General features: G+C 46.7%; 1 protein-coding gene across 1 annotated transcript in view; it reads left to right on the top strand.

Moving 5' to 3' along the window:
* The first annotated feature begins 3,899 nt into the window (after window positions 1-3,899).
* The window catches only part of LOC126334915 (uncharacterized), a 549,387-nt gene continuing 544,060 nt past the window's right edge, over window positions 3,900-9,226 (top strand). Inside the window, exon 1 of the mRNA XM_049997637.1 lies at window positions 3,900-4,128. The gene's annotated coding sequence lies outside the window, so the exon portion shown is untranslated. The remainder of the gene's footprint in view (window positions 4,129-9,226) is intronic.

Here is a 9,226-nt window from a genome sequence, read left to right as displayed (position 1 = left end):
TACCGGGGGCGGACAATAGGCTGGTGAGGCAAGTCGGAGTACATCGCCACATCTTGACACGCTTGCTTGCGAGGAGGGCTGTTGCTCGATGTTGGACATGACAAAGAATGAAGCCTCCTTTGCCCTTTGCCAGAGTGAGGAATTCATACCTCACTTTAAGTAACATATCTTTACTTACAAAGGAACCAATGCGGTCGACATGCGTCTGGCTACTGCTGACGGAATGAGGTAAGTCAGGGCCACGTGCAAGATACGTGACGCGACAAAAACGTTACCATACTGGGTCTGTTGTAGCATGTCCAGGGTTCGTAGTTGATGGTGGGCCACATATCAGCACTAGTTGGCCGTAAAATCAGCGCCCAGACTTATTATCACGTCATAGACCCGCAGGAGAACAGTGCATTCAAGGGCAGTCCACGTCATATAGGCAGGGTGCAAGATTTACAGATGTTAATGACACTGCCTGAAGCAGCGTCGTATTGCCCAGGAGGGAACCATGTCGTCTGCGTAGGCCGTGCAACAAAAAGTGTGGCCGCCAAGAGTCATACCGGTGAGGCGTTTGCGGAGGCCGAAACGTAAGGGATCTACGGCGAATACGTATGGGCTCGTGGAAAGAAAGCTTCCTTGCAGCACACACAGTTGTACCAGGATGGGCGGAGGAAGACGATCATGTAGAGGACCCTAGACGTCGTGCTCCTGTATTACGTCCACGAAGCTGTCTGGAAGTTCCATATCCCGTATCGCGGCTGCAAGACAGGAGTGATTAATCGCATCGAAGGCCTGGCACAAGTGAAGGGAGGACATGATCGCCGTCAGGCGCCGTGTCTACGCAAGTGCGATCATGTAATGGTGTCGACATAAGACTGGATGTTGTGATTGCCTCGTAAAGACGCCTGATCGGAGGGGGGGGGGGGGGGGGAGGGAGGACCACAAAGCCGGCCGCCCTTCAGAGGCGCGCTGCCAAAATCAGGATAAAGACCTTCACATCAAAGTTCAGGAGCGACAGGGGTCGAGAGCCTCTGTGGCAGTTTCCACCATCTGGTTTATGAATTGGAAGAGGAAGAAGCCAGGAATCAGCGGCATGGGACATCAGGTCACGGAATATGTCCGTCCAGGATGGTGCCAGTAACTATGACAGGAGGCCGTCAGGTCCTGGCGACTTATGAGGCGCGCCGGCCTGTATAGCTGCAGTGATGTCCTCCTCCGTCACGTCCTCAAGTAATTCCATTTCGGCGTCCGACGGCAGAGTGCTAAATGTGAGGCGACAGATCTCTTCAGCCGCGTCTGGGGAATGATGGTGGTCCGCGAACGGTTGACTGCAGTTAGCGTGGAGAGCATGTCTGATCTCATGAGGCGTAGAGACACAGTGACCGTCGCTGAAGCTAAGGCACGGATCAGCGCCCGGCGTCGACCTCGGGGTTCAGCGATGATGTGGTGCATCGACTGCCCGTGCAGCTAGATCACTGGAGCAGACACTGATGGAGTAGAACATCTAAAGGATTTACCGAGTGAGTATGCTAGTACCAAAATATGTGAAATAAATGGCTGTATATTTTGAATGCATTGACTTAGAAGCTTAAATTTTTTACACTGTAAAAGAGCCGTGGGTTTTAGAACCTAACGTAAATTTCAGCTTGGTACCTCTCTCTGTTCCTGAGGAAAACGGCTCTTACCAGATGGCTAGACAGACAGATGGACAACAAACGGCAAAAAATATTTTTTACGTCATATTATTTTCTGTTTCTTCCTTTAATTATTATTTATTTTATTTTATTTTATATTTGTTTATTTTATTTTTTTCCTTTATTTTTACTGTGAAAGATTATTTGTCAAATTTTATAATTGTAGATCAATAGGAAGTACCCTATACGTTTTGAGTTTGCGAGTTTCAAAATATATCACACCAATGGCCGTATTTTTGACTGCATTAACGTAGAAGGTTGAATTTCTTACACAGTCAAGGGTGGTAGACCTTAGTATGTGACATATTTCACTTTGTACTTATAATGGATATGGTGTCTGTTCTTTCGCACATGTCCGAAAGAACAGACATCATACCCATATAAGCATATAGTTCTGGCAATACCGGCCATGACCTTTATCTTCTGTGCGGATGGACACATATTGCCCGAACTCTTACGGGACTCGGTACGAATCTCTTCCACGAGCAATGAGTGTGTTGGGTAGGGACATTACGAATGTAGTGTGTGGACATATAAGGTGAGAATGTGGGTCTCGCGGGAGGCGTACGTGAGATACTCCCTGCAGTCGCACTATCCTCTGTGCCCTCGGTGGCTCAGATGGATAGAGCGTCTGCCATATAAGCACAAGATTTCGTGTCATAGTCCCCGTTGATATACAGGGTGTTTCAAAAAGGTACGGCCAAAATTTCAGGAAACATTCCTCACACACAAATAAAGAAAAGATGTTATGTTGACATGTGTCCGGAAACGCTTAATTTCCATGTTAGAGCACATTTTAGTTTCGTCATTGTGTACTGTACTTCCTCGATTCACCGCAATGATTTCATACGGGATACTCTACCTGCGCTGCTAGAACACGTGCCTTTACAAGTATGACACAACATGTGGTTCATGCACGAAGCCGGCCGCGGTGGTCTAGCGGTTCTAGGCGCTCAGTCCGGAACCGCGCGACTGCTACGGTCGCAGGTTCGAATCCTGCATCGAGCATGGATGTATGTGATGTCCTTAGGTTAGTTAGGTTTAAGTAGTTCTATGTCCTAGGGGACTGATGACCACAGATGATAAGTCCCATAGTGCTGAAAGCCATTTGAACCATTTCATGCACGATGGAGCTTCTGCACATTTCAGTCGAACTGTTCGTACGCTTCTGAACAACAGAATCGGTGACCGATGGATTGGTAGAGGCGGAACAATTCCATGGCCTCCACGCTCTCCTGACCTCAACCCTCTTGGCTTTCATTTATGGGGGCATTTGAAAGCTCTTGTCTACGCAACCCCGGTACCAAATGTAGAGACTCTTCGTGCTCGTATTGTGGACGGCTGTGATACAAGACGCCATTCTCCAGGGGTGCATCAGCGCATCAGGGATTCCATGCGACGGAGAGTGGATGCACGTATCCTCGCTAACGGAGGACATTTTGAACATTTCCTGTCTGGTATGTTCTGTTGCTATGTGTTTCCATTCCATGATTAATGTGATTTGAAGATAAGTAATAAAATGAGCTCTAACATGGAATGTAAGCGTTTCCGGACACATGCCCACATAACATATTTTCTTTCTTTGTGTGTGATGAATGTTTCCTGAAAGTTTGGCCGTACCTTTTTGTAACAGCCTGTATATCAACGCCCGTCAGCAGCTGAAGGTATTAATATATACTTCTAATTTATTTCACTCTGATACCTGTACCTGTTCCTGAGAAACAGTGCTTTTGACAGACAGCCAGACAGACAGATGACGAAGTGATCTCATAACGCTTCCGTTTTTAACGACTGAGGTACGGGAACCTAAAAAATCACGGTAAGTAACTAAAAGCGATCTATTTTCCTTTTTACGAAAGTAATACGGCCATGGCGATATCACTGACAACGACGCACAAAATTAAAAACTATAATTTCAGTTAACTGGTTCCTTACATTTGGGTTGGAACACCAACTGCTGCACGTGTACTCAGCAAAGTATCGAAACATCTGCAGCTGCGTTGACTCTTCCGCGAAGTATTTCATCTTTTTACGTCAGAATAGAAATCGAAAGCGAGATAGTGACAGCCAGAGCGGAAGCCGAATGACCCGACTGGAGGCGCTGTGCGATTCCAGGAAGCCACGGCGGGCGCGCTTCCGTTCGGAAACTTTCGGCTCCAGTCGGGCGCGACCGCCGTCGCCAGGTGGGGCGAGCGCGGCGCGCGCCACGACGCAGGCGGCGGGAGGCGGAGGCGGCGCCGGTGGCGGCGTCGCGGGCGGGCGGCGGCGTCGCGGCGACCCAGTCAACCGGCGGAGCTCGCGCGGGAGTGTGGCGCGTCAGGCAGCGGCCAGAGGCACAGGCAGAGGCAGGCCACGCGGGCCCAGCCCAGCCAGCGCCCACACCGCCGCCGACGCCGCCGCCGACGCCGACGCCGACGCCGCCCCGCTAGCGCCCGACAGCCCCGCGGTGAGTCCGGCGCCGCAAAACAGCTGTGACGCCATGTCGGCCCCACGCCCTTTTACTTTTCCGATAAAACGTGTCCTCGCACTACAGCTCTGTGTCTGCCGTGTTTGCGCTTAGATTGTGTGTAACAACTAGTGGTTGATATTTTCCGCCTTTATCCCAGTGAAGTAGCAAGACTGGAGAAATCGATAGGCAGCTTTATACTGAGAGAATGTAAAAGGCTATGTAGTAAGCGATAAGAAAGTAGATTTCCTTGAAACTGCGGCTGATCCTGCTCCGGAAGCGCGCGCGGCGGCGCCGCCGCTTCCCGGGCAGCCGGCCCCTGCTGACGCGGCAACCGCGCAATGCGCCACTGCTGCCGCTCGGGCAGAAAGCCTAGCAGAGTCGTAGCGGCGCCAGGCTATGCACACCCCCAATCGGCCGCTACAGCCTGCTGACACACACGTCATTCGAGTTTTTGTAGACCACATCCTTACCTTTTAATCAATGTGCTGATTGTCGTTGGACAGCCACTGCAAAGACAACGTAATTGCGATTTACTATTTCGTGCGGACAGCGGGAAGGAGTCGTTTTCCCTCCATTGTCAACTACAGAGAACTTCACGGACGTCAAATTGGATGACAATCTCAGTTTACGAACGTGTCGGCAACCGAGTATTTATTAATTCATTTATTTCGTGCGTCGAGCCTCATATTTTAATAAAAAATATACGTATTTGACAGTACACTCTCCGTGGATTTAATGCAATATTTTCTAAGTGTACAGTAAACACCTCTGCGCTCAGATTATAAAAATAATATTTCTGACAAGTCATACTACGGACATATATTGAAGGAACCACGTTTTTAAGGCTATGCTGGTCATCCTTTTAGAGCCGTTAGATAGCCCACTGAAGTGATAATAAACTTCCCACTACACTTAAATATTCCGCAAAAATAAAGTGGGAAACCTTTCTACCCTTGTGCAGCAGCGTACTTTAACCTCCATTGCCAAGTAAACAAAGCGTTATAGATATTTATATCATCTTGTACTGTTGCATTTACGTTCAAAATGATTCCCAAGTCATTTATAACAGTGTCTCGTAGCTATGCAAGTAAGACTGATCCGAAGATTCTCTGTAGATGAACGAATCAGGTGATCACTGTGCGGCAGTAGATTGAAATAAAAGTCATTATAACAATTGAATTGTTGTGGTTTTTTCTCACTTGAAAGTGTATCAAACTTTTACCAAAAAAACTTAGGGACCTTAAACTATACCTTTACTAGCAAAATGGCGTCAGATTTAGGACATTTCGAAATAACTTTGCAAAATGTGTAATTGCGGACGTTAACAATCGTATCAGTATATTTTTCTCTTGAAAAGCTGTTTAATAGCGTAGCAAACGGTATATCATTAGTTTTGAAATACACAAAATTGTTGTAGATGAAGGAACGAGAAAAGTATAACATGTCGCTGAGCACTCTGAACATGCACGTGACAGAGGTTTTGGAAAACTTAGTGTCGACATTCTGAACAATGTACGAAATCTTAAACTCAAATTACGTGGTAAAGTTTGTACATATCTTTCTCATTTTACTTTTTACATAAAGACCTCGGAAATGGTAGTATGCGTTTGCCCTGTTTCTGTGCATAATATTTATGGACCGAGGATATAATTTCTGGCTAAGGTACTATCCTTAACACATCTTAGTTTTGTATGGGATCTTTTTGGATCTGTTTTGGCTGGTTTACAATCGTTTGGTTGGACGGCAACTTTCCAGTAACTAAACGGTAATATTCACTGTGCTTCATACTTTACTATCATTTTTAAGTATTTTTCCTAGAAATATAGCCATCTTGTACCGTAATAACAATTAATTTATAAATTTCACTATTGAAATTTCGGCTGTTTGCCCATTTTCAAGTGAGACACTTCGAAAATTTTGTAGTTCAGCTCGTGCCATAATTTTAAAAATATCTCGTGCTTGTCAATGTATCCATAGCGTCTATACGGTAAACATTTAATGATGTTGGCAACTTTTGGATATGCGATCTGAAGTTTTCCCGACGTATTTCCAATTTTAACAGTTCTCTAGTATCCGACCGGGTAGCGTCGTAATTTCTCCACAATATTTCGGAGAGGTACACGCTGCCATCTTCAGGTGGTTCCTGGCGAATGCATTCGTCAGGAACCACCTGAAGATGGGCGCTACCCGGTCGGATGCCCGAGAACTGTTCAAACTTTTGGATAAATATCGAAGTTTTGACGTGCTGAATAACACAAAACTTTCGCAGTACTGCACTTGAAAATGCTGTAACGGTGGAAATTTCAACAGTGGATTTTTTGAGTTATTTCTTTTTACAGTCAAAAGGTAAACATAACGTCTTTTAGAGAAAAAAAAGGTGACTGTGAACCACAGTACGAATAATTAATCCCTATTTATGGAATCGTGCCAAGATTTTCTAACGTCGGCTGTTTGCCACAACAGTTCGCGTGCACCAGTTCGCCTGTCGATGCTGCAAGGCAGATTGACAGTGCTTATACAAAATAGTGGTTGGTATTTAATCGTCATTTCTTTATTCCCGTTTGACATGTAATCATTTCCGGCGGCTTCTTCGCTCTGCTGCGTTCTGCGGTTGTTCCCCTGGTGGTCCTCTCCTTCGCGAACCCGTACTCGCGACTCGGCTGTAGCTGGGACGGAGGTCCGCGTGACCCGGCGGCTGCAGCGCGCCGCTGCGCCCGGCCTGCAGACAACCCTGACCTGCGCGCGCCGGCCGCGGTTGCACTGCGGCGCAGCACAGCACAGCTCAGCACAGCCAGTGCTCCTCGCCACGCCTCTCTGTCTGCGCTCTGCCGCTGTCGCCGTGCCGGCGAGTCCGCAGCGCCGCGCCGCTACGCTCACCGCAGTGCCCCTGTTGCCTCTACATCGATCGCAGCGCACACTTTCGACTTCTGCCGGAACACACACGGGCACGACCGTGAAGAGGCGCCAAAGACAATAAAACGTTTCGCGCTATTCCTGATACTGATGCTCAACGCAATAATGCGTCAAAACTACATGTGTCGAAAAGCGAATCCGGCAACAGGGTGGACCATTGATACTGACCGGGACAAGTATCTCACGAAATAAGCGTCAAACAAAAAAAAAATTACAAAGAACAAAGCTTGTCTAGCTTGAAGGAGGAAACCAGATGCCGCTATGGTTGGCCCGCTAGATGGCGCTCCCATTCGTTAAACGGATATCAACTGCCTTTTTTAAAATTACGAACCCATATCTTTATTACATATTCGTGTAGTACGTAAAGAAATATGAATGTTTTAATTGGGCCACTTTTTTCGCTTTGTGATAGATGGCGCTGTAATAGTCACAAGCGTATAAGCACGTAAAATCACGTAGCATTCCGCCGGTGCGGACGGTATTTACTTCGTCATACATTACCCGTATTAAAATGAACCGTTGACAAATTGCGGAAAAAGTCGATATCGTGTTGATGTATGGTTATTGTGATCAAAATGCCGAACTGGCGTGTGCTAAGTATGCTGGTCGGTATCCTGGACATCATCCAAGTGTCCGGACCGTTCGCCGGATAGTTGTTGTTTAAAAAATGGCTCAAATGCCTCTGAGCACTATGGACTTATCTAGAACTTAGAACTACTTAAACCTAACTAACCCGAGGACATCACACACATCTATGCCCGAGGCAGGATTCGAACCTGCGACCGTAGCGGTCACGCGGTACCAGACTGAAGCGCGTAGAACTGCACGGCCACATCGGCCGGCTACGTTATTTAAGGAAACAGGAAGTGTTCAGCCACATGTGAAACTTCAGCCACGACCTGAAACAAATGATCATACCCAAGTAGGTGTTTTAGCTGCTGTCGCGGCTAATCCGCACATCATTAGCAGATAAATTGCGCGAGAATCGGGAATATCAACAACGTCTGTGTGAGAATGCTACATCAACATCGATTGTACCGTATTTCTATGCATCAGGAATTCCATGGTGACGACTTTGAACGACGTGTACAGTTCTGCCACTGGGCACAAGAGTCATTACAGCCCGATGACAGATTTTTCGCACGCGTTCTATTTAGCGACGAAGCGTCTTTCGCCAACAGCGGTAACGTAAACCGGCATAATATGCACCATTGGGCAACGGAAAATCCACGATGGCTGCGAAAAGTGGAACATCAGCGACCTTGGTGGGTTAATGTATGGTGCGGCATTATAGGAGGAATGATAATTGGCCCCAATTTTATCGATGGCAATCTAAATGGTGCAATGTATGCTGATTTCCTACTTAATGTTCTACCAATGTTACTACAAGATGTTTCTCTGCATGACAGAATGACGATGTACTTCCAACATGATGGATTGCCGGCGCATACCTCGCGATCGGTTGAAGCGGTATCGAATAGCATATTTGATGACACGTGGATTGGTCGTCGAAGCACCACACCATATCCCGCACGTTCACCGGATCTGACGTCCCCTGATTTCTCTCTGTGGGGAAAGTTCAAGAATATTTGCTATCATGACCAACCGACAACGCCTGACAACATGCGTGAGCGCATTGTCAATGCATGTGCGAACATTACGGAAGGCGAACTACTCGGTGTTGAGAGGAATGTCGTTACACGTATTGCCAAATGCATTGAGGTTGACATCATTTTGAGCATTTATGTGTGTGAGTGTGTGTGTGTGTGTGGGGGGGGGGGGGTGAGGGAGAGGGAGAGGAAGGGGATGTTGGTGGTCATTCAATGCGTGTTTTAGAATGCTGAATATGAATGTAATAGTTGAAAAGTTAATACCACACAACCTCTTACCACTGATTTACAGGTAATCACTCTGTAACAGCATGCGCTCTCAGAAGTGATAAGTTCACAAAGGTACAAGTATCACATTGGAACAACCGAAGTAAAATGTTCAAAAGTAGCTACGTTCTGTATTTTAATTCAAAAAACCTACGTGTACCAACAGTTCGTCTAAAATTGTGAGCCATATGCTTGTGACTGTTACAGCGACATATATCACAAAGCGAAGAAAGTGGTCCAACATTCATATTTCTTTACGTTCTACAAGAATATGTAATAAAAAAAGGAACGCAGTTGATATCCGT

The sequence above is a fragment of the Schistocerca gregaria genome, chromosome 1, assembly GCF_023897955.1.
Source record: "Schistocerca gregaria isolate iqSchGreg1 chromosome 1, iqSchGreg1.2, whole genome shotgun sequence".
Classification (NCBI taxonomy): Eukaryota; Metazoa; Arthropoda; class Insecta; order Orthoptera; family Acrididae; genus Schistocerca; species Schistocerca gregaria.
This window is presented reverse-complemented; position numbering and strand designations above follow the sequence as displayed.